At 38.1% G+C, this 27,539-nt stretch overlaps 1 protein-coding gene and 1 long non-coding RNA gene across 2 annotated transcripts in view; both read left to right on the top strand.

Moving 5' to 3' along the window:
- Window positions 1–27,539, top strand: part of opcml (opioid binding protein/cell adhesion molecule-like) — a 185,386-nt gene that overhangs the window by 5,101 nt on the left and 152,746 nt on the right. The gene's annotated exons all lie outside the window — the stretch shown is intronic.
- On the top strand, window positions 10,628–11,967 carry LOC144006822 (uncharacterized). Its single transcript, XR_013279951.1, has 3 exons — window positions 10,628–10,922; window positions 11,336–11,566; window positions 11,843–11,967. It is a non-coding gene; the product is annotated as an uncharacterized LOC144006822 (long non-coding RNA).

The raw sequence follows: 27,539 nt of genomic DNA, 5'->3' as shown, positions 1-27,539 counted from the left end.
TTCACAATAAATGTTCTCAAAATTACATTTAACCTACCCACACCCCCACACCCCCATTAATGGTGGCAGGTGTATGCTGCGTGAGTTTGAATGCTTAATTCTAAACTCACATAGTCAGCTACTGTGTAAGAAGGTACTTTATCACATTATCTCAGTTCTTTACTTCTTTCTCTTAAGGTTTTCAAGTACTTTGGGTTGTAGGTCACGTTAATGTTGGAAAAGGGTTGAAATGGTTTAGTGCTGTATTGTTTTATATATCACCAAAACCTGACATTTCAAGAGACCTTTTTATGTCGGCTCTACATCTTCACAAAGAAATACACTACGCGTCACATTGTATGAAGGTAACTTACTTGTAAAGGTTTTTTTTTTTTTTTTTTTTTTTTTTTTAAAAGAATGCATGAAATTTAAAATAAAATGTCCACCAAAACATTTCTTTCTTTCACCATAATGCCACTACATGACCTGTTTTGGTTTCTTTTTATGTTTACATGAGTTTATTCGTGCATTTCCATTTGAAGGTCAGATGATATGATGTAGTTGCCTGCGTCTCTAGTCAGTATGCTTTCCGCCTGGTTAATAAGAGGCATGTTATGAATAATACGAGAGCTCATATAAGCGTCTGCCCCTTATGTTTTACCACACTGTAAAAATAAACACCACTTCTGTCGCCCTCCATTTCTCTTGCACCAGAACACAACACAGTGTATGTTAAATTTTTGCATACAAATTGTTTTAGTTCAAAGACTGTGTAGAGAATTTTAATTTGTAATGGGTATAACAACAGGAACACTAATGCCCCCCCCCCCCCAAAAAAAAAATAATAAAATAAAATAAAAAAATATGTGCATTGATGTGTAGCATCAGAGCGAAGAGGAGGCATAGTGGATAAACAGTGACAGTCTTCTTTTAAATTACCGCACTATAAGGCGCACATAAAAGCCTTCAATTTTTTCAAAAGCTGACCATGCATCTTATAATCCAGTGCGCCTTATATATGGATCAATATTGAGCCACAACAGGTCTCGCTGTCAAGACGCTATCGGTGACCCTGCACGATCGGTGACACGCATGCGCAGAAGATCCCGCTGTCTTGGTTCTCTAGCTAATACTAACACTTTAGCTCAGAGAAAATAATAAAACAGCTGTTTATTCATTTTGGGAGTGAATTGAGTTGCCCGAAAGCTGGTTTGTAATCTATTAATAAAGTTTGACTGACCTATCTGACTGTTTTGTTGACATTCCCTTTAGCGCAGCGCCATCTAATGGATGCATAACGTAACCCCAGCCTTTACTGTAGCGTCTTATCTATGAAAAAAGTTTTTAAATATGTCATTCATTGAAGGTGCGCCTTGTAATGCGGTGCGCCTTATAGTGCGGGAAATACAGTACTGTTTTGTACCAAAGTCTTGGTGAATATTTTCCCTGACTGGCCTTTGTCTCTTTTGCTGGATTGACTAGAACAAGGTGACTAAGAAAGTCACAACAGAAAAGCTTGTAAAGTCATGTGTTGAGCTCTGTTTTGGTGACCATCATAGATCGTATCTTTGCATGGAAGCGGGTTCGACCTAATCTTAGCAGATGAATGCAGGCCAGCAGGTCTATGAGAAGGCGGGCTGTGGGTGTGGTCACCGCTGGATTCAATCATGGCCAATCAAAACGGTTTCTTTCATTCCCTTTAAATATGTTGCGCTCGTCTCTTGCTCGAGTCTTGACATGGTGGAAGAACATCTTTGAGCCCGCCCCCAACCCGGATTGTTTGTGTGTCACGTAGTAGATGTGCAGCCACTGTTCATATATACTTATAAATGAAATACATCTGACATCCTACAAGCATGTCCGCAGAGCTCACAATCGGTCTGCCTGTGCCCTGATTAAATTCATCAAACTCGTGTTAAGCATGCTGCGCCAGTATTTAGACATGGTCTGATCAGGCATACGTTTGGACGGATTTTTCATTTTCAATTTCATTCTGCTGGTATCATTTCAAATGTCTCATCCTTGCTGCGTTGGAATGCGAGCTTGATGGAGACCAGTCTGCCAAATTATCAGCTATCAACTGTAGATTGAAAACTTAGCATGTCACAACTGACGCTTGGATGCCCTCACATATCACATGTCCCTCAAGGGTTATTGTCCAACGTCCGATAGATTTTAGCCTCTCCCAGCTGACTTTCACGACACCCTTAAGTGGTCGCCAGTCAGTTGCATGGTACATATAGAGACAGTCAACTAGGGCTGTGTAATTAATCGAAATTCAATTACAATTTCAATTATTACACTCCACAATTACAAAATCAGCATAATCATAAAAAAAAGATTATTATAGTAATTTCTGAGTTTTTTAAATTTATACATTTGCCCCCTTTTTAATTCTTTTTTTTAAAATAACTAATTTAATGAATTTGGTTTCACTTGCATAATTATAGTGTTTCAAAGAATTCAGTGTCTTAATATTTTTTTGTTTTAAACATTAGCTTTTTGCCAACATAAATAAATAAATAAATAAATAAATAAATAAATAAATAAATAAATAAATATTTTTAGAAATTATGTTTGGTCCAAAAAGAAATTACATAATTATAGTGTTTCTTATTTTCTTAATTTGTCCTGTACCAAAAAATAAATATTCGTTTGAATAATCGTGATTTCAATTATTGTCAAAGTAATCGTGATTATTATTTGTTTCTATAATCGAGCAGCCCTACAGTCAACCATTCAGACTAGTGCTAGCCGATATCGATAATTAGTAGTCAAGGAGACCGATAACTGATATTCCACGCCGATATTCATTTGCAGTAAAAGTCTATTTAAAAAATTAACTGTTGAAATGCCATTAAGCACGTTTGTTAAAACAACTTTTCACATATTTGTTATCAATTTTCTTTTAATGTTTAAACATACAAAGAGCTTTGCTTAAAAAGCAAAGCTTTGATTAAAAATTATAAAAATTTTATAAGCTTCCAGGGTCATCAGTTAAATTATGTTAATCTAAATTAAAAACTAATAAGTGAATAGCTCCCTATTTTTTTCTACTTTGTCTATAAAGTTTTCCAAAATTTCTTCATTTTGAAAAATAAATAAAATAAAATAAAATAAAATAAAAATCAAAAGTATTGGAGGATTCCAGTGTCTGCGTCATCTTTTATAAAGTAAAGTAAAAATGTAAATAAATACATAAAATGAAAAGTTCCCTGTATCGGAGTGACGAATTTCCATCAGGGTTCGTAAAAGGTTTCAAAAGATCTTTGCCGACACAGTGAACATTTGTCTGAACATTTTTAAAATGTCTGCGACATGTAAAAACTGGCTGTGAACATCTTACAAATCACTACTCAGTGAATACCAGCATTATCGGCCTTCAGACTCGTGAACATGGCTGATGCTAACAGTCAAAATGACGAATATCGGCACCAATAATCGGCCTGTCTGATAATCTGTCTATCCCTAATTCAGACTCACATTCACTGAGTGGGAAGTGTACCTTGTAACTTGCTACCTGAACTGAAGTCAGGCGAATGTACCACTACACCAGAAAATATGCAGCATTTTGTCTTTTCGTTATGTACGTACTTGCAGTGGTAGTACGCGAGGAGCCTTGAAGAGCATGAGAAAACTATTTGTCACAGAATATAGAAACTTTGTATTAATAATATCTGATGTAGTGAGACTCTTTTGTGATTAAATAAACTTGACTTGACTGATAGTGATGCTGATAATATTCCAGTAAATTTAGGTCAAAGCGAGGGAAGCACAACTGAGTCTTCTGTGTGAATGCTGCGCTGTGTGTTGGTGAACTGAAGCGAGTACGCGACTCCGAGCAATTTGTTTGAAAAGTGTATTTGTACACTATTTGTTTGTGAACAGCAGCGTTTGTGAAACGAGGTTCAACTGTAATTGTGTTTTAGTTGAACAACATTGTTTGTCAGTTGTGACATTTTATGACCAAGTTGTGCCGAAAGCCATGTAATTCCAAAGGGTTCACTTAATATTACCTGCAACTGAATACAACCTTGATTTTTCTGCTCTAGAAATGATTTGTTGTATGTAGTTGTGTGATATTATAAAAAATGTCCAAGTCCACTTCTTGTAGACATTAATCAGTCCTTGAATGGCCAGACAAATCTTTGGCAGATTCATGCACTTGATTTTATTTCCTAACCTATGCACCCTGAAATAGAGAAGTCATCAAATAGCTTCTGGATTTGCCATGACCCTGACTTGAATCTTAAAATGTGAAATGTAGAGAGTGAATTAGAAAGCTGACAATACGGTTACCCGGGGCATTTCTGGGCTGCTTGGCAATGTGCTCAGTTCACTGCCCCGGAGGAAGATGAACTGCAGCTTGTCATTGAGCTACTCGGTTTTACTGTATCCACCTCTGTTTTTGACGTCTCCCTAAGCAAGAAAGGTTTATCAGTGTTAAAAGTAACAAAGAAATAATACAAAAAAAATATATATATATATATATATATATATATATATATATATATATATATATATATATATATATATATATATATATATATATATATATATATATATATATATATACTTTAAAAAAAGGATTACTGTATACCTATTGGTTACCTGTTAAAAAAATGTAGTTAGTAACGTAATCCAATTACCATAAAATTAAAGTAATGTAACTTGAATGCTTTTAATTACTTATGGATTACTCCAATAAATGTTATAAGAAAATCAATGGTATAAAAAACTGATATATATATATATATATATATATATATATATATACTGTGTACAGTATATTTTTATATATTTTTCGCCCTGGTCTTTTTTGTTGGTTAGATGAATGAATGGATGTACAGGTAGACAGACTATATCGAATTAGTTACCTTTTATTTTCTATCCTGAATACCTAACACCACCACATGTACAGTATTCCATTATTCATCCAGCCTACTGATAAACATATGCCGATACCAAAGTGACATGAAAGTGACAATATGAATGACAGCTATTTAGCACCACCTACAAGTTGTGATGGTGCTAAGAAATTCTTTTCAGTGTCTTATGCCAAGGCAATAAGTGGTCCACTTGTGTCGCTCTGGTAAAGTGTTTTTCAAAAGCAATTTCTGCATTTGAATGATTAGCGGCAAATTTTCCTGCGTGGTATTTCATTTGCATTGGATTATGAACTGTATTATATTCAGACAGTCAAGGACAACACAAATCAGTGTCATTCTCTCAAGAGTGCCCCTGCCAAGAGCACAACAATTATTCAGATCAGCTTTAAAAATATAATTACTTTTCTAACAAGAGCGAGCACTGGCAAAAAGCTTGGTGACACTTGACCACTTCAGCAGGTCTTTACTGAGTCTTATGATGGCAGTGACCATTAAAATATACAATACGTCTTGACCTACCATTCATCTTTGCGGATCCAACTGACTTTTAGCAGTGTAATCATCAAAATGGCAGGCACCGTAAGTAACAAATAGTAGTTAGGATGGAATCACACTTAACAGTTAGCTTCATTTAGCTAGTACAGCAACAAGTCTGTTTTACACGACTAGGTAATGGCATCTTATTGTTCTGTTTGTTATTGCAGAACCTGAGCAGGCAACCTCAAGCTGTATATGTTAAGCCCAGGCTGGGGGATTGAAATCCTGGGGAGAGAAACATTTAATAGTTCATGTCAGTGGAAAAAAAAAAAAAAGTGTAAGTGTTTTATTAAAATATATAAAACTGGGTTCCCCAGACGTCAAAAAGTATTTCTTAAACAGTGTTCGGGGGGTTACCTCGAAAAATTTATTCCGATACAGTTACCGGTACTAGTTACCTGTGATAAAATGTCAGTAGCATAATCCAAATACATGCACCATAATAGTAAAGAAATGTAATGCGAATACTTTTAATTATTTTTAGATTACTCAAATTCCAAATACCATATTTTCACGACTATAAGGCGCACCTAAAAGCCTTCAATTTTTTCAAAAGCTCCCCCTGCGCCTTATAATCCAGTGCGCCTTATATATGGATCAATATTGAGCCACAACAGGTCTCGCTGTGAAGACGCTATCGGTGACGCACATGCGCAGAAGATCCCGCCATCTTGGATCGCTAGCTAATACTAATACTTTACCTCAGACAAAATAATAAAACAGCTGTCTATTCATTTTGGGAGTGAATGGAGTTGTCAGAAAGCTGGTTTGTAATCTATTAATAAAGTTTGACTGACCTATCTGACTGTTTTGACGTTCCCTTTAGCGCAGCACCATCTAATGGACGCATAACATAACCCCAGCCTCTACTGTAGCGCCTTATATATGGAAAAAGTTTTAAAATATGTCATTCGTTGAAGGTGCGCCTTATAATGCGGTGCGCCTTATAGTCGTGAAAATACGGTATGTTGAGAGAAAAAACAAACAATATATATATATATATATATATATATATATATATATTTGTAGATATTTGTCCATTCTTTTCTGTCTTATGGCTGTTTAATATGCATGACTGTGTGCACTATGCTGCATCACTAGATCGATGGATGGATAGATGTATTTAAGTTCATTTGAGTTGCAAAAGGTAAGCTCTTTTCAGATTGTTCCTGAAGGCATCACTTTATGATAGATAGATAGATAGATAGATAGATAGATAGATAGATAGATAGATAGATAGATAGATAGATAGATAGATAGATAGATAGATAGATAGATAGATAGATAGATAGATAGATAGATACATCTGGTGAGTGAAAGTGACTAGCATTGGTTGGAACTTGTGAAAAGTAGAAAAAAGAAGTTCGCTTCGCCATCACCGCTCCCCAACCCGTCTCAAACATGGTGATGTGGCTGAATGTCAACTGCAGGAAAACAAAACACAACAAAACAAAAAAACAAAACAAAACAAAAAAAAACCTTAGATGCCCAATACTTTTTTTTTTTTTTTTTGTAATATCTTTTTTAATCCATGTATGGGCCCAGTCACATGTAAACGAAAACAATCTTAAGATCTGATCAGCTGTCTTTTATATTTGTGTTGTGTCTATCTTTTGATATGGACCGTGAATTTTCCAAATAAAGATGATGACAAATCCTTGTGTGTACCACCTGATACAGTGGCATGACATCCCATATAGGATGGCACTGTTACGCCCCATTGTTAAGCAGCATCTTTCTTCTATAAGCACAACTTGTAATTGTAAATGTAACCAGTTTGTGGCCAGATGAACAAATTCTTTTAGCCTAGCTGCCACATGGAGCTGACATGAACTTCCTCTCCAACAACCTTGCGCACATATGGCTGATGATAGGTCACCAACTTGCTACTCAGTAACGGGCCAAATGAAGAGAGGCTTTGGAGTGCGTCTCAACCAAAAGTGGGCGTGCCAAAGAAGCACCCATTCAGAGAGTGTGTTGTTTCCAAGAAAATCATGTGACCGATGACAAACAAGGACTCGGTTTGTGTGGATGATGTCATCGGTTCATTCAACTATTGTTTCCTCATTAAAAACAGTTCTGACCTCACACTGCTTCACATGTCAGCCTTTGTAGTGAGCTTCAAGTTAGCTGGCAAGTTAAGAGAATCAGGATTAGCACTATTTATTTTCTATTGCGACTGGTATTTGTGAAGTAATTGTATATTGCAAATACCGTAAACATACGTGTATTCACGGCTGTTGCAGTTGGTAGAGTGTTGCGCTTCTAGTCCCAGCGTCCTGGCTTTGATACCCTTAACAGGTATTGACAGCTTTAAACTCATACTGACTTTCAATCTATAAACATGGTACTTATTGGCATGTATATATGCCATATTTGCACTATGTACTAGGGATATAACGATGAGGGCAATATCATGATGTGATATTAAAACTGCCACAATATCGTCGTCGTTATGTTCACAATATTTAAAAGGAACACATCTGTTAAAAATGTCAGGTTGAGTTCCGTATGTGCAGTTCCAGCACCCTCTAGTGGCTAGTTTATTAGTGCAATTTAATTTTCATTACGGATGTTTTGGCCTTCAATGTTTAAAATCTACGCTAATTGTCAGATGAAGGGGAACCTGATTTGCTTGTGAAACGATCAATGTGTGCTTGCATTAGCAAGTAAGTGCTCAGTGGGTCGTGGGGGGCGGGGGCTGGGGACCGGTGGGTCGCTGTGGGGGCCTGCCGGGCCTCGTTCTGCGGCCTTGGGCTCGGGGGTGTGGGCCGGGGCTGGGGCGGGGGTGTTCCGGGCGTCTGGGTCTCGCCGACCGGTGTCCGCTCAGGTGGCGTGGGGGTGGCCTTGGTGCTGCCGCGGCCTGGGGGATTCCGGAGGGGCGGTGCTCGCTTTGCTGGGCCGCAGTTGACGGCTTCTTTCTTTGGTGGTGGTCCTTATACATGCCAGATTCATCGCACCAGCATCTACTGAAACATCAATCTGCGAGCGCCTAATTCACTAAACACGTGCAGATGGGGAAATCCGTCACTAAGTGCTCTGCCGAACAGATTGCATCACGGTGCGCCAGTGTTATTTGCGCGTATGTAAATTAGGTAATTTGCATAGATTTGACGCAAAATATGCCCACCCCAATGCAAATGAGACTCATTGATATGCAGCGTCTAATTCACTAACGCCAGCGCAAATAGCCACACCGCACCACACCACAACTGCTCCAACTTCGATCATGACAGCAGTACGTGCCATTTGCAGCACAACATCAACGGCAGATCACGCAGAGAGGAGAGAGAGAGAGAGAGAGAGAGGGGGAAATCTTTATGTTTGTTTTAGGACACATAACGTAACCCGGGCTGATCGGCAATGGTGGGGAGGCATTTTACGATCATTTTTTACGTGCCAGATGCATACTGTACGCCCACGCCAACCTCTGAAAATATATTTTTTTAAAACGATCGCACCAATAATTTGTACTTTATGAATGAATGACGTCGTTGCCGTCCTCTCTGCTCTGTACAGCTTAATGGCGCTATAAACACTTACTCTCGGTCCAACCTCGCGTTATGATAATGTCATCTTTCTCACAACTGTTACTATAACAACCATGTTGTTGGCGCAAATCCATTGCCATGTGTGGTAAATCAGGTGCAAATTTGCTCCAAGCTGTCAGTTTTGTGGGCGTTTTTGCGCCGGTATATGATTAGAGCAATATCCTTAGTGAATAGGTGGGTAACTGGGCACAGACTGCGGGTGCAGTTGTGGTGCAATATTTCGCGCTGAAGCAGCTCATTCTTAGTGAATATGCCCCCTTTGTCCCAGTCTCGGGAAACCTTGGGCTCAACATGCATCAAGTTGTCCTCCAGTCTTCCCAACAACACCAAAGAAAATCAATTAATGAGTAGTTTATTCCTACAGAGGAAGAAAATGCCAAAATAATAAACAAAACACTCTGATCAGACCTTATTTTCCTAAGCAAAAAAAAAAAAAAAGACAATTGGCTAAACTACCTCTCAAAAAAACTGGAGAAAAAAGGTTAAACAAAAAAGGCTTCTCTCTCCTACCTCTGCTCTATTACTACTTACAGCTAATTAGAAATATTTACAACACTATTTTATTTCCAACGGGCTCCGCACAGGTCTACACAGAATCCAAACTACCTGAGCATGACTCGAACAGTTAGCCAAGCACATACAATCAAAACACCGCGCTGGCATTTCCTGTGGTGGAAAGGCTGCAGAGGAGACAGAGTGCAGGCACGGGCTGTTCAAATAGGCCAGTGGGGCACTCCCCGACCAACACCGGTGCAGCAATCAAGCCAGGCAGAATGGGCAACACCTGCTCCTAGAACCACTCAATCAGAGCGTGCACACAAACACACACGGGTCATAACAGTGCTGTTGACGGCTTGGTCTTTTTGACCACTTGATGGCGCCGTAGAGCAATAGGCACACTCTGAAGCTTTGAAACATGCACAAATCAATTGGTTGGAATGCTTCAGTGCTTCATGAAGCTTTATCATCACTACTCATGTCTTGAAGAGGATGCTCTCTCGTTGGCTCAGGGGCACTCAATGGTGCCCCTCAAATCTACTTTCACTTGTTTAGCCTAACCATCACTTATGGCTGTAAATGATGGAACACAGTCATTTGCTTTTGTGAAGTATTAAAGGGAAAGTGTGTAGATTTTTTTTGGCCATCTAGTGGTGTATCCGTAGCAGAGAAATGGCGGCAAAACATGCCAGCCTCCTGTAAGGTGTGGCGCGACCAGTGCTATATTATTAGAGATGACTGGGCTCAGTTATATTTAAAAAATAAATAAAAAAATAAAAATAGATATGATAGAACTTTCTTTCTTTTTTTTTCATATTATTGAAATTAATAGTGGGTTTTGAAAATGAATGAACACTGATAATGGTACGTCGGCAGCCTGCTTTCCACATGTTGCTCCACTAGCTTGTTCTAATGATTCAACAGGATTGTTGTGTTAACTGTTTTTGAGTACTTACCTTCTTCATTTACTTCACGAGATGTCACCAGAAAAACGACGGGGAAGATCACCATCTTGTCGAAACTGTTTCATCTTGGGAAGATGACGCCAAGTCATGGCTTGATTAGCTGCGCGTTCGGTCATTGTTTACTTCCTGTTTCTTTTACTTTCTGTTTACGTCAACGTTCTGTTTACGTCAAAACCGCAGAAGAGAAGGGAAACCTGCTCTGATAGGTCGCTTGCACATGTCGTCACTTCCGCCTCGGATTTCTCGTAGTCGCCATGCTGGGTGGCCTCCATTTACGTAGCGATTCGGTCTAACACGTATCTATCACGTTTGTTTTCTGCGTTTAAAATGGTACATTGTTGCTGTATCGTTGGCTGTTCGAACAAAGCCAAGGGGGAAAATGGTCGGTCTTTTTTCCGAATTCCGAAAATAATTAGGAACCAGGGCCTGGAGACAGAGGAGTGCGGACTCCGGAGGGAAGTCGTTACTTTGGGCTCGTGTGTGCAGCGATCACTTTGTGAGCGGTAAGCTTGTTTACCTTTATTTAATGCATGAGGATTAATAACGTTTCGACCGCCCATATATGGGCAAGTTGCTTATGTTTTGGATTCATGAGCAAGCAAGTTCGGTAGTACAAGCTGGCTAGCGGACGTTAGCCGAAAGCTAACATCGAACATTTTCACCCAAGTAGTGCCAGTGCAAAGTGTTTACTGCTGAAATTGGATTGATTAGTCTTGGGCTTTTAATGCCGATAACATGTTTTTTGGTGGCAAAATGTAAACTTGGAAAAAAAAGAGACAGAAGGGGCTGATGCAAGAAAACAGAGCCCCGGTAGCCTACACATCATGCTAAAGAACTTATTCACGGCCACCCTACTGCGGTAAAATAACCAGTCTTTCCATATTTTATTTGTTTATATATTTGTTTATTTTAACAGGTCGCCCTGCGCCCGTTTTTCTGTCCAATCATCCCGACTGGGCTCCAACATTAAAGTTGGGTCCCAAGTTACAACATCTATGTCTCAGCCCAGTCGGTGCCAAGATATGAACGTGCACAGGAGAGACAAGCAAAGAAAAGACGACTCGAAGTGGCAGAGATTGTTGCAGTTATGCAGCCAGATGGCTCCAGTAACCTGTACCCTCAAGTACTGCTGACATCATTGACTCTGGTATGCCACTCAGAATTCATTACATGATATATTGTATGCATGAGTGAATGTATGTGTTTGTTTGTGTGTGTACACGCACCTTATATTTTAGAGACATTTGGAAGTGTTTATAGAAATAAGTATTTGCCTGTAGCAATGTTCATACATGAAAAAAATGCAACAAAATGTGTACATTTCTTTTACACTGACAAAAAAACTATACTACTTTACTATATTAAACCTATTACTGGTACCGTATTTTTTTGTGATTTTTTTTTCCTTTATTTTTTTCTTTAGGGATCTCATGCCACACCGACTTGATTGCCAATGACATGATGGTAACGAAGGCGAGCATCAAAGCATTGGAGGAGGACAACATGCGACTGTTTGTTTGGCGCTAATAAAGGCAGCGTTTATACAAATTCTATTGTTGGGTTTGTTTACAAAGCTATACATAATACAAATGACAGGATTTGACTCAATGTGCAATATGGTCCCTCTTAAAGTAATGGCATAAATCTCTATTATTTCTAAAAGCACAAAAAATGAAGTGAATAATGATTAGATGTAGTAATTTCAGGGTTAAAAATTGAACTGTTAATTAATGTAGTTTATTTTAGCACAGGTGCCTACCATCCTGAGATGACGGTATGATGTAATGTTGATGGGGTACGCAATGACTTTCATTATGCTATGTACAGAGGAAAAAGTTGCTCTCTTTTAAATTTGTTTAATGAAAGACAAGTACCAGTACTGTGTTTCAGTTTTCCCAATAATCCTTGTTTCACACTTGTCACAAAACCACTGTCCTTTTGGCAGTCTAGATTGGCACACTTCAAGTGATATCATTTGATTTTACAATCTGCTGCAGCACAAAAAACTACTTTATTCCGCATCTTTGAAGTACATGAGCAAGTGGTAGGTGACAGCGGCTGAGCAGGAACACTGGAAGTCCACTGCTGATCTAGTAAATGCTCTCCCGAGCAGTTCAGGTAAGGAGGGGACTTTGGGGAAAAAAAAAAACTCTGGCTTTTCCAGCTGGCCAAAACGAGCGATCTTGGTGGACTCGCTCAATCACACTTTGTCCACACCACAAAGTCGCAGAAGTCCGTCCAGTTAAACTCATCTGTGCCTGAATCTGAAAATATTACAAACATTGTAATGAAAATATGAAACATAGAATTAAATAAGAAACTACAAAAAGTAAAGCCATACATACCTGGTAATACTATTGGTGTTGTCGTGACAAGTGATGGGAATTGTTGCCATCCGGCACCAGACAGAAATTGGGTGTTGTGACAGCCTCCTTAACCGTGAGATCATAAGAAAAGCTGTCAGTATGCTCAGTAGTTACCATGAACACGTTTTATTGTACTGGAAACTGAAACTAAAAATACGTCCTCTGAGAGTGGTTAACCTTAACCATTTAGAATAAGTTGATTAAGTAACATGTAACTAGTGAAAGGGTAGCATTAAATTTAATTAAGCCACGGGGAGGCTGTGCATAGTTACTTTTTATTCTTATACGCTCTGCCATATTTGCCTGTTATAAAATTGTTAGAAAAACCACATCAGGTAAAGCCAGCTGTGCATGTAAACACAATGATAACAGGAAGCCTGAGAACAAATCAACATTTTTGTGTGCAGAATTACCAACACCATGTGGTTTACTTACGTGCAACAGCAACAGTTTCTTCTGATGCGATGTTAAAGTTTACACTCTGTATCCACCCGCTTACAAAATAATTGTAAGCCTCCAGGGATTTGTTGGCGTGTTATGGAGCATGTTGTCAACACGAGGTAGTGAAAAATGTCCAGAGAAGTCACATTTGGCCAGCAAGCTTTCTCCGTCAAAAAAAAATAATCACCCTTGGTCAGGACGTAATTAGGATCAATCCCGCCACACAGAGACACCTTCTGCCTGTATCGTTGTTTTTGATCTTCCGGTAAATCGTGAAAATACTGCGAAAATTACATCTGGTTGATAAGCTCTACCGTGTAACTCGCGAGTGTACCTTGTGAACCGGTGGACACCCAATATGGCGCCCGAAGGAAAAACTCCCATGATGCATTACGATGTGCAAGCGACCTATTGGCTAATGTCACGCACATTTGCATCACATCTGATCACTCGCCGATGTTCCTATGCAGCTCCATGTCATATCACAATTCCTAATCATGTAGCACAGAGCCCTATTTATATTGCCCTTTGGAAAAATAATCGATAGAGTGTGAGGTATTTTGAGGCTGATGTGACTTTGATGCGTCTATGACAGAGATTTTTGATCTGGGAAATAAATTAGGCTATAAAATTATTCCAAGTATTCCCCCTACAATGTGCTCACGTCGTCATTATTTCTGTTTAATACATTGAATGAGTTTTTTTCTATGTATATATGAAATATCCAACTGTGTGAGTGGTCATTGAACGCACCAAGAGTTACTGCTGAACGTGAATGATGTGCTTCGTTTTTTGTTTTTCTTGTTTTTGCTTCTCTCCATGCATCTCTGGATTGTAGAATGTAAGCACTTTTTTTCAAAACTTTGTTTATGGAACTGACAATCACAATACATTCTTCATGTCTTTAAATGAAAACAAACGTCGTAATGTTGCATCCAATGCTTGCGCGAGTGACACTCCCCCCGGCACGGGTGCTCGCAGATGCAACATGTCAAGTGCATGCGTGCGCCGTGCCCACAGGCAAATGGGGCCCCACACGGACCTGGCGAGGAAGCTTTCTTTAAAGACATTTTGTATGACACGACAAATGTAATGTGGACGGTTGGCACTTAGCGAATACTCGAATATTGCAATCAATTGAGGTTCCACTAGGGCTGGGCGATAAATCGAATTAATTCGATTAATTCGTCCATTGAAATTGCCACGATGTGAAAATGAGCTAAATCGTGAAATCGAGGTGCTTATAAATAAATACATCTAACCTTGAGCGGATCGCTTCTATTTACGCTCGTTGTTTTGGGGTCCTTCGTTTGGTGGCTGGCGCGCTTGGCAAAGGTGGTGTTGATTATTTTTAAGCTATTGATCTTGAAGTTCTGTTATATACAAATATTATTGTGAGTTGAGTTGTATATTTGCAGAATACTGGACGTGTGGTTTACAATACCTGTTACAATTGTTAAACTACTTGTGGCAATTAAGTTATGCAAAAGCTATGAGTCGTTTTTTTTTTGCACAAGCTTTGTGGCATTTAGGTTATGCAAAAGTCATAAGTAGTTGTTGTTTTTTGTTTTTGTTTTGTATAAGCTATGTATGGCATTTATGTTGAGCAAAAGGCCGTGAGTAGTTTTTTTTTTTTGCACAAGTTATGTTGCATTTAAGTTATGCAAAAGATATGAGTATTTTTTTTTTTTAACAAGCTATGTTAAATTTACCGTAAAACTGACAAAAAAAAATTGTGTACGTTATTGTCTGAACATTTTGCACAAGATTAATTTTTGAATAAATCAAACCTTGTTTAAATGTTTTTTTTGTTTGTTTGTTTGTTTGTTTTTTTGTTTTTTTTTGTTTTTTACTTTTGATTAAAATCGAGTAAAATCGTAATCATCCAGAATGACGATTTTCGAGATTTTATTTTTTGGCCATATCGCCCAGCCCTATGTTCCACTATATCTTTATTTGACTTTTCTCAGTTTGGTTAAACAATTATCCAAAATTTCCTGTAATGTAATGCTCACATATTGTCAAACGCCTTAAGCCATATTCAGGAGTGGTTAAACAAAGGTCATGACCATGCATTATGACGTTGTCAAAAACATTCTGGCCTTTCATGCACACGCAAGACAGGAAATCAAACCCTTTTGGCTTGTCATTTGAAATATGTGACAAGATCAGATGTATTTAAACTTGACTTAATGATGAAACATGTCTAACGGCATGATCGCTTTCGGGATGTAATGATTACACGTCATTTTATGCAATGACAGCCATCAGTTCAACCTTTAGTATGACTGGCCAACAGTAACACATCTCGCTCAAACTATCCTGCCGCGATTTTCCAAGTATTGCCCAGACTAATAAACTGACTGTGTTTGAATGAGGCAGAATAGAAATGGAATGTTTTTCCCCACTGCTGACAACATCAGGGCAGTCTTCAGATTCTTTTATCCCGTCAGCAGTCCATAATGCGTGAATCACTCACTCCTGCAGTCCCTCGATTTCATGCAGGTAGAGTTGCAGCATCTTTGTGGCGTTGTAAATCACTGAGATAGTTATTAATTTTTTATATTCTGAGCTGGGCTGCAGTCCACAAGATCCGCTTTTGAGGAAGCCACATCCATTACAGTTTGACATTGCGGCTCTCTCTCTGTACCTTTTTGGAAACATGAGAATGGCATCATCAATACTTAAAGTGGAAGTCAACCTTAAACATTTTTTGACAATAATATGTTATATGTGACCTCACTAGTCTAAACATGACACTGATTAAAATTACATTTGTGGAATATGTTATGAAGCAAAATCCAGCCGTTTCTATCCATCTCAGCCATATTGCCACTTGCTATCGACTGAAGATGACATCAATTTTGCTTAGGGCTCAGGCAACGACCAATCACAGCTAACCTGTTTTCTGAAGCCGCGTTGTGATTGGTTGTTAACTGAGACCTGAGCAACATTGATGTCATCTTCAGCCGACAGCAAATGGCTGCCCCCGTGCGTTGGATAAAAATGGCTGGATTTTGCTGCTTAACTCATATTCCAATAACGCAATATTAATAACCAGAATACCAAATTTAGATCAATGGGGCTGCATAGTACATATTATTGTCAAAAACATTTATGGGGATGACTTCCTCTTTAACAGCATCTTCTAGCAATTCAACTCAAGTTGTGCCAAGCGTGTTTTTCTCAAGATGTCATTCAGCCACACATTTTTAGCTTATTGCTGCCATCGTGCCAAAACCTCAAATGTCACAATGTGGCAAATTTAATTTTTTTTTTTCAAAAATTTCTACAGTTGGTCAGTCCACCCGCGTGGGTGTCATTGTTCTGAATTATTTGACCAATCTAAAATAGTGTTGAAAACAGCTTGCTCTCTTTATTGATGCAATGTTAATGGTTGAACAAACCTGAACAAACCTGAAGTGCCAATTTTTGTTTTGGCCATCACCAACGTCAACACATTGTCTTGAACTCAAGTTCAATCGATAATTAAGGACGCTGAAAAAAAATAGTACTTAATTATGCTGACATTGTTATTAGACTCCCGCGACCCTTGCGAGGAAAAGCGGCTCAGAAAATGGATGGATGGATGTTATTAGACTCCGCCCTTTGCCAGCATTTATTCCTTTTGTTCTTTAAGCAATAAATATATATATATATATATATATATATATATATATATATATATATATATATATATATATATATATATATATATATATATATATATATATATATATATATATGTATATATAGGGGTGTGAATTGCCTAGTACCTGACGATTCGATTCGTATCACGATTCACAGGTCACGATTCGATTCGATACCGATTAATCCCGATACGAATTTATAAGTCGATTGTTGCGATTTTTTTCATTCAAATGTAGAAAATACTAATCAGTAAGCTTGTAGAGTGTAAGATTTATATGAAAATGTATTATTTATTTATCTGAAATTTCAGTCTCATAGAGGTTGTAATCTGTTTCATGTTTGAACAGCATTAAAATAAAAATATTAAGGCTTAATGTTCCGTTCATATAACATTCTTCCATGCTCAAGGTGTGAATCCTAAAAAAAAAAAAAAAAAAAAAAAAAAAAAAAAAAAAAAAAAAAAATCGATTCTGCCGATTATTGAATCGATTCGAGAATCGCGCGATGTAGTATCGCGATATATCGCCGAATCGATTTTTTTTTTTAACACCCCTATGTATATATATTTGTGTTGTTCCGATACCGATACTGGTATCGGCAGAGGCGCCGATACTGCAGTAAAACAGTGGTATCGGTATCGGTGACTACTCACAAGTAACATGCCGATACCATTAATTCCAACACTAATATAGGATTTTGGATGCAGCATTTTGTGTCTTGCTCGTGCACGACATTCACTGATATGTGACATGCTCACTGCAAACCGATCTAAGATATCCTATTGGCCCTTGAATGCTCTGAACCAATGGCAGGACAGCTTTTTCATGTTGAGGAAAAAAAAACCTTAGGTATCGGTATGGTATCGGTATCGGCCGATACTGCAAAGCTGGGTATCGGAATCGGTATCGGAGGCCAAAAAACGGTATCGGAACAACACTAATATATATATGTTCATTTTTATCTGAATAATACCAAATGATTCAATAGAATTTTCAGAAGGATATCCGAATACCAAAATATTGGATAGCTGCAGCCCTAAAACTATTCAGGAATAGGAACGATCTTAGCTGTAGCTGCGATTATTGCTGCAGCATTTGAAAAATGAGCCTGTAACAAAAGTGACTTTGTTTATTTGTTTACATTTGCACTTTAGAGTTGGATCGTTAATTTTCTTGCAGTCTGCTCAATAAAAAGAAAGCATTTTGAAAACTGGGAAAATGTATATTAGGTAATATTTTATTATTAAACATGTTGCAAAAATCTCGACTTCTCGTGAGACATTTCATCTTGTAGGATTTATGTCTCATCACATCCATTGTCATCCCTCCTGTTTGTTACTTAATGACTGAAAGATACACTTTCCAACATCTTGAAATTCATCCTTCATTCTTAAGATGTTTTTTTTTGTTTTTGTTTTTTTCACCTGTCAACACAAAACTCTTGTCACCTATGACTATGCAAATTATTTGTAATTTGCTCATCTTTCCTTGTTTCCAGGACTGCAGCCTTGGGTCACAAAAACAGATCCCTCTAATGGAAAGATATGGCAGAGAAAAGTGCCTCATATTGATTTTGTTCTCTGGTTTACATTACCTCAGGGATATCACATGTATCATTGATTTTATATATAGATGGAGTTGTGATGGGATGTTATGAATTTTTTATCACAGACAAATTAGAGAATTCCCCCCCCCCACTCTGAAATTGTACATTTGGATAGGAGTGGCTAAATAGTATGCACTATAATTACCTAGAGCTGACGCTTCTGTAGTTGTGGAGTGTGGATGCGTGTTTCTATATCTATATCAAAACAATATTCTGTTATATTGTATATCATATTGCTTCAAGGCATCATGATATACTCAATCAATAATCAATTTTGAAATATTGAGCCGGTCACATATATAGTCAGGCTTTTATTTATTTATTTTTTATTTTTTATTTTTTTCAAACCACTATGCATTCCTTTGTTTTGTTTTGTTTTAGCACGTACAAGTAATCTATTATTATCAAATTATTCGACAGCTATTTTAATCGAGCCATTTTTATTTATTTAAAATTGTCAGAATCCTCTGATTTCAGCTTCTCAACAGTAATTGTTCACTTTCCTCCATGAAAGAAGACTTATTATCTTCTGTGGTTAATCAAAATAAGACGTTTGCAAACATCTGTTTTAATTTTGGAACTGGTAACATTGTACAACATCATTCCCCCCCTTTCTTAATCACTATATGAATACAAAGTACGAAATAAACATCAATCAGGTTCATAAACTTATCAGGGGGGAAAAATGCTTTTGTAATACACTCTAATGTAAAATTAAAATGAATCAAATTAGTCGAGTAATCGGTTCTAAAAAATATTTGATAACAACAGAACTACTTGCATTCAACAAATGAAAGCAAAAGAAAAACGATTCTGTCATTTGTGTTTGGCAGTGGACTGTGCATTCACTGAGCACTTGCACAGTAGGACATCTCAAATGTATGTGGAAAAAACTCGTTCATTGTATCAAACAGAAGTTACTTGGACATTGCAGGGGGTATGTGGAAACATTTTACCATTTATTTCCTCTGGCACAAACACAATTAAATCAGAACAGCAACGTGTCAACTGAAGTGTCGTATTAAAGCTGAGATGACTGATGAAAGAGTAAAACTGCTATAGTGGGCCTGAATTTTATTCTTGTTCAGTGTTTTGTTCCTTAGTTAAAAATGAAGCTGTTACATTAATTAATTACAATACAGAATGGTAATGCTCTATCACAGATATTTCCAAATCAAACATGTATTATTCAAGTAGCTGAGAAATACACCCACACATCCTACATTCTCCCCATGATTTTTTTCTCATCTTTTTTTATACACTCAACAAAAACATAAATGCAACACTTTTGTGTTTGCTCTCTTTTTTATGAGATGAACTCAAAGATCTAAAACTTCTTCCACAGATACAATATTACCATTTTTCTCAAATATTGTTCACATCTAAATCTGTGATGGTGAGCACTTCTTTGCTGGGATATTCCATCCTACCTCACAGGTGTGGTGACATGATTATGATGAGGCCTTGACTGCCCACAATAAAAGGCTACTCTCAAAGCTGCAGTTTTGTTTTATTGAGGATAAGGGGGTCTGGGTTTTCTACCCCCCTCGTATCAGATGCATCAACATAGCACCGACCCACACACTCGATGAAACAATGTCTCCATCTTCTTTCAATTGTCTTTAAATTTGCCAGTCGGTATTGAGCTAGCACTGATGCCAGATCAATGCCACTACGAGTTTTATGGGAAAATGATAAGCATCATCAATCTCTTTGTGCGCCATCAATATTGCAGCAAGCCCCGTAATCAATCGGGATTCACCAGTACGATGTAATGTTATAATGGTGCTTTGCCATTTCTCATGATTGAAAAGTGAATTATTTGCAGTTTGGGATATATACATAATGTGCATAGTTTGATATTTGTTTTCATTTATTGGAGTGAATTTAGGATTGATGGTCCTTTTGATACATAAATACCAGCGACACCCGTGACAGGGTCTGATTGAGCCCTGCTGCAAGTAGCCTTTACAAAAGACCCAAAATGTTCTTGTTGTTACTTTTTGCCAAGAAAAACAGTTTGCAAACGATTGAGGAACATGTTTGGAACCGTTTGCGAGCTTGAATGAACCCAACATTCACAAAGGGGCCTATTCACTAAAGGTTTGCGTTGCCTTTGCACCGCGCTAATCGACAAAAATGGAGCAATTAGGGAGCGCCTAATTCACTAAACACACGCAGATGGGGAAATCCGTCACTAAGTGCACGTACAAACAGATTGCGTCACGGTGCGCCAGTGTTATTTGCGTGTATGTAAATTAGGTAATTTGCATACATTTGACGCAAAATATGCCCACCCCAATGCAAATGAGACTCATTGATATGCAGCGTCTAATTCACTAACGCCACACTGAGTTTGCGTGATGCAAATAACGTTTTTGGAAAGCATGTATTAACCTGCCGCAACCTCGATCCCGGGATCATGACAGCAGCGCGTGCCATTTGCAGCACAACATCCACGGCAGAACATGCAGAGAGGAGAGAGAGAGGGGGAAATTTTTCCGTGTTAGTTTAGGACACATAACGTAACCCGGGCTGATCGGCAATGGCGGGACATTTTACGATCATTCTTACGTGCCAGATGCATATGGAAGCCCATTCCCGCCAGTAAAAAAAAAAAAAAAAATAAAAAAAAAAAAAAAAAAAAAAAAATAATAATAATAATAATAATAAAAGGGATTTTTTGTTTTTGTTTGTTTTTTTTTTCACCGTCAGAAACCGGCAGTGGAATTTTTTTATTTTATTTTATTTATTTTTTTTACACGTTAGAACGAGAATCCGCCAGTGAATTTTTTATTTTATTTTTTAACACGTTCGTTAATCGTAAATCTATCAGACTTTCATGCGCCACGTTGCGCCCTCCAGTGGCGAGCAAAATTTGAAATAGTTAGGAAGACCACGTCACACTCAACAAGCATTTAAAAGTCGACTTTATTAAATTATTGTACAATTGTACTTGGTAACATGTATTATAAAGATATGATTTGTGGTGTTATAGACCTATATGCGATAATAGCCCATCACGTTGAAGCAAGGTTGCACAAATTGGACGGGTGACCAACAGTTTCTTCAGATTGCCATTATGCTCATTTTGGTTGATGCGCCTGCATCGACAGCACGTAAAAATGGCCTGAAATTTGAATACGCTTGTGGTTCAATCCCATGGAGGGCTTGCGCTTGCCGCATGGTACGGAAACCCATTCTCCCTTTAATAAAGAGCACTTTTTCTCGTTGAGTGTGACGTGGTGTTCGCCACTGGAGGGTGCAACGTGCCGCATGGAAGCCTGATAGATTCCCCCAACTGGTGGATTCTCTGTTCGAACGTGTAAAATAAATAAATCAAAAAATACATAAAAAAATAATAATCCACTGGCGGTTTCTGGCGGTGTGAAAAAAAAATAAAAAATTCCAATGCTGGTTTCTGACGGTGAAGAAGAAGAACTCTCTTTTTTTTTTTTTTTTTTTTTTTTTTTACTGGCTTCCATAGATGCATACTGTACGCCCACGCCAACCTCTGAAAATATAGGTATTTTTAAAAAACGATCGCACCAATAATTTGTATTTTATGAATGAATGACCTCGTTGTCGTCCTCTGTGCTCTGTACATCTTAATGGCACGCTAAAAGTTACTCTCGGTCCAACCTCGCGTTCTGATAATGTCATCTTTCTCGCGACTGTTTCTATAACAACCGTGTTCTTGGTGCAAATCCGTTGCCATGTGTGGTAAATCAGGTGCAAATTTGCTCCAAGCTGTCAGTTTTGTGGGCGTGTTTGCGCCGGTATATGATTAGAGCAATGTCCTTAGTGAATAGGTGGGTAACTGGGCGCAGACTGCGGGTGCAGTTGTGGTGCAATATTTCGCGCTATTTCCGGATGCAGCGCATTCTTAGTGAATATGCCCCTAAGTTCGCAAACACACGCTTTCACCGTTGAGTGAGATACGTCCTTAAGGTCTACCCAAACCTTAAATTACAACTCTGATCAGGACATGAGACGACGATAAATAATTCCCAAATACTGAATAGTTTTCATGACTGCGTTTCTCACATACGGCAAAGCAGTGAGCACAAATTGTGGGGGGGAAAAAAAAGAAAGAAAGAAATTTTGACTCTTTCCCTTAAAAACAGCTAACAAGCTAAGTAGGTAGGCAATAATATCGGCTTGAGCTTTGGGCCCTCAATTGATTTTATGACACATACTTTATTAAAATGCAGTTAACTTTTGCTCTGAAAGGGCTGGAGCATGGAGTCAGATGTCTCTGTGGGTGGGCTTTTCACATTAATGAATGACTCACTTCACATTAAACCTTAACGTCACCAATTAATTTGTCCACATTAGCAACATGCAACAGTTTGACTCATTTAACATGACTTGTTTGTCAGCTCTGCTGCCATGAGCAGTCTCATTGTGTACTATACGTCCAAAACACTTGATCTGAGTTGTGGGCCATCGGGAATGATGCGTTCAGAAGCAGCTTGGAAATGTGTGGACAACATGCAACAAAGGAATTGAATTGTTTTAATGATGTTCAAAGTACGTGTGTATACGAGGTAAATTGAGAGGGGAGTATATTCAGGTGTTGCAAGTGCCTGATTCATCCAACTTTATTAATTCCTGAAGTAATTTAATCCTTTTTGACTACCTGTCGAAATCCCCGTGACAACCTGGTGAGATATATTCCAGCCGCTGCAGGCTTAAAGCAGACATATTTGTTCACAACATGTAGGGATGTGTAGACATAAGAACAATAGGTCTCATTCCTTAATAAATACTGAGGAATTTTCTTACAAGTTCAGCATATACACAAAATCACCGTCAGATTCACGAGATATGCGTACCAGCCCATTTTCTTCATACCATGCTGTTTATGCTGATGAATCAGAATTCATTCTAAATGACCGTGTTTGAATGCGGTGCACAAATTTGCATAAACCACACTCATATTTCCTTAAAAAAATAAAAATAGTATCTATTTCACGCATCACAGCCAATGTGCAGAGGTTTAAAAAACTGTTGGGAGATGGTTCCAAAACTTTCTAAATCTTTATCGTATTTTCAAATGGTATCACCAGAAAGCTTGATGAACACAATGATTTTTAAAAATAATTACAATTTTATATATATATTTTTTTATGTACTGTATACATATACACAAAAAAATCACAGAAAGAAACAAAGAAAAACACCGCAAACACTTAAAATATATATTAACAAATACATACAGTATAATACAGCAAAGAGGCCTTTGTTGTTGATATTGACAACAATAGTGTGAGACAATAAAGTAAGGAACAAAATGCAACGGAAAAACAATATGTGAAAATCAGGGCTGGAAAAACAATATGTGAAAATCAGGGCTGAACAATTAATTGCATTTTTTTGCTCTCCGAAGTAACTAGTAGTCTAACTCGTTACTTTACTTTATTCTACAAAGTAGTCTGATTAAAGTTACTGTCCAGAGATTCAATGCGTTACTCCACATTTTCATGAAGAAGGCAAAATATCTCACTGTTGTAACAGTCACAAACAACTGCCGCTAACTACGAAGATGAGGAACAAACAATAGAGGAATTAAGGGGATTTTCATTTTCAACCTGGATAGATTTTTATTTTTTGTTTTATAAAAAGTATTTACGTTACAAGAAGTCAAGAGAGACTGCCTATTTTGTTTTTCATAAAAAAAACCCTTTATTTTCATGTTAAAAATGCACTTTCAATAAAGTATTTGGAACTCCGTTTCTACCGCATTATTTTTAAGTTGAGATGGTGTTATCGGCAGCTGCTGAAAGTAACTAAAAAAGTAACTTTTAATCTAACTTAGTTACTTTTAAAATCAAGTAATCAGTAACGCAATTTAGTTACTTTTAAAACCAAGTAATCAGTAAAGTAACTAAGTTACTTTTTCAAGGTCACTGTGGCAACACATTTGACAACACACGATTACATAATTGCGGTAAAGTGTGATTTAAATGGTCATTGAAACGGAAAGGAAGAAGGGAATGTGGGTAGCAAAAATAAACCACCACCGCTGTAACTAAAGCCTTATAAGTGCACACGTATTTTGCTGAGTTTTTTGTGTGACAAGTGTTTAATCTGTCTGAGCTTCGTTTTAAAACACTTCACCATTGTATTATGACTTTTCGGCTGCACAGTGCCGTGCGTTTTGTAAACTAGAGTACTGTAAACGCAAGTGTGCGGCAGGTGGCAGAGGCTCATAAATTTTAGTTGTCCTATATTTTGAGGCTAAATATGTGTGTCATCCGATTTCATGAAAGAAGATGAGGACGGACGAAATTATTGGTCATCATTACTCAGCGTCATTCAGCTGCCGCCGCTGTCACATCTGGGGTCACGCCAGGGTTAAGTTTGAGTTCATGACCTGTTAAGTTTGGGTTCATGACCGTGAGGTTAAGTGTACTGATGAAACAAGTGTCTGTTTTGAACTGATGTAACCATCATCTGGTTTCAACTGGAAAAACGCTATGTGATGTCAGGACTTGTGTGATGTCAATCTTTAATCCTTTACTTAGTGACAGCCTATCAGATCGATTCACTGTCTGTAGTAGCGTTCTGAGAAGTGTTTGTGTTTGCCGGATTATTGCTTTCTGTCCCTCTGTGCAACTCTCTTTGTTTCTCATCTAGTCAAGTTTGTTCTATGCCTATCGATGTTAATAAATAGTTCAAACCTTATTTGTGTCTGCGCTTTGGGATCCAACCTTCAGCAGATGACAGCCGCCTCTTTTAATGTCCATGTATTGTAGCGTTGATGAATTAATCAGGCCAAGCGGTGACCAAACAACATGTCTTTAATGACAATTTGCAAGTAACTGTCGGCCGCAACCACGGCAGAACACAACAACTCCGAACGCGCTTAGCTTACCAAAACAAAAGTCTGTGTTGCCTTCACGCCCCGTCCAGACCATGGGAAACTACCCAACCCGCAACCCACCCACAATGATTGCTACAGAATGCAAGTGTTTTTGTTGTTGTTGTTGTTGTTTTTTGTTGTTTTTTTAAATCAAATCGGAGATGTTACATCATAAAATGAGGTATAATTTTACTTGGCCTACACTTTAGTATGTGTTTGAGTTTAGTGACTGGAGATGGCTAAGTTTTGTTTTTTAAAATATGTATATTGAATATATTTATTTATAAATACAGTGTTTACATGTCATGTTCCATGCAACGTGAAAAGTTGGATCTGTTGAAGTGGTAAATCGTAACTAGTAGAAAAAAAATTAAAAGGCTTCATTTGCCTTTATCTTAAGATCCTGTAATATATAATAGATCTTGTATTGTTTTATAATTAACTTTTTGTTGGGTAAAAAAAAAAATAATAATAATTGAAAAGTACCTTGGAAAAAAAATAATTGCACACATTGCAATTTTTTTTTTTTTTTTAATCCCAATTAGATTATTTTCCATAATCGTTCAGCCCTCGTGAAAATATTGGTCCAATAACATGTTTGGCTGATCATGTTTCTACTAATTTAATGGTGAGGTATTTGTATTTGTTGGTTACAGTAGGTTACATTGAGGGGGAAAACCCATGCTGCCTCACTAGAAACAAGCAATAAATAGCTAGCTAACTTTCTTCTAACGTTCTTTATTAGCCACTAAGCAGAGCAAAAACACATGCACCTTGTAATAACTGTTACTTCCACTACTGACCCAGAGTGACCTTAATTCCGCCCCGACATATAAAGCTATGTCGCTCAGGCGACACCAATTACTACTTTCCAATTAGCCTAGACTTTCACACCATTGTAGCAGTCTCCCTACTTCAGTAAGTTCGCCCAGTACAGACACACACATATTGTCAGTGGGCTGTCCTTTTATTTATTTATCTGCTTCATAACAAAAAGTCTAAAAGCCCACGACAAATAGCATATCACAAACGGTGTGAACTGCCTGGGCACAGCAGTGCTAAGTCCTCCGCTTTGTCCCATGCAAACTAACACTCAAGGTCAGCACCCTACTACATGAGTAAAATGGGAGCACTGTCAACTAGGTTATTACACCTGTCACAGCCGACTCACCCAACAATACTCTCGTGAGCCTGCCCCACAACTGTCTCTCCCTTGTAACTCATGGTAAAACTCAGTTTCACAGCCATCTTAGAGCACAGGCATACATAGTGAGCAACGAATGAGTTTTTCAGCACATAACTAAAAGCTACAGAAGGTTCCACAGAAAATCAAATAGGTGAATTGCAAAGTGTGAATAGGTGGGAGTTCACTGTACCGGCATTAGTGAAGCATTGCCAGTTACTAGCGGTTGCCAGCAGAGTGACTGAATGATTGGTGGAATTATAGCGATTGAACATGTCTCAAAATCCATAAAAAGCCTTTTCACACTGCACGTGTGCCATTGACCAACCCATCCATTGTGTATTTACTGCTGCAGCGTAACGGCGCAGCCCAGCGTGAGGCGGGTGGTTGCCGTCGCAGCAGACGTGCCTGAATTGAGAGAATTCAATTCGGGTAGCAGTGCTCTGACAATGTCTTGGAGTATCAAAATGATCCCAATGATTTTAGAGTGTCAACAGCAGACACGACGCTCCGCATACGCTTACCACGCACTGCGCGTAGGGCACCAACTGCCTAAGGGGGCACCAAAAAACAAATCAAGCCCGTAAAAATAATCATATTAGTAATTATAATATCAGTGTCTAATATTTAAAATAAAAGCTTGTAAAGCATGTTAATAAATACAAAAAATAGCGTAGCATTATTTACTCGACGAGGGAAAGCGGGAGGGGGGGGGGGTATACTTTATGCTTCAATCGCAAATTTGGCAGAAGTTTATTCTTGGATATCTGGACATGTCATCAAAAAGGCATCAAGAATTGGGGGCGGAAAAGAAAAAATGAGATGATGCTCGCGCGCCACTTGCAGGTATGACAATGACAATTTGTTTATTTTGTAGCAGCGACGTTTACATGACCACAGTTAGCAAAAAAAAAACAAAAAAAACACTCCAAACCGCCGCAGTGGAATGGTTGTGACCAGCACGTTCATTACACGGTATGTTAAATGGAATGTGACGAGACAATAT

Source organism: Festucalex cinctus, chromosome 18 (assembly GCF_051991245.1).
Source record: "Festucalex cinctus isolate MCC-2025b chromosome 18, RoL_Fcin_1.0, whole genome shotgun sequence".
NCBI classification, from domain to species: Eukaryota; Metazoa; Chordata; class Actinopteri; order Syngnathiformes; family Syngnathidae; genus Festucalex; species Festucalex cinctus.
The sequence above is the reverse complement of the archived record's forward strand: the minus strand, read 5'-3'. Positions and strand labels throughout refer to the sequence as shown.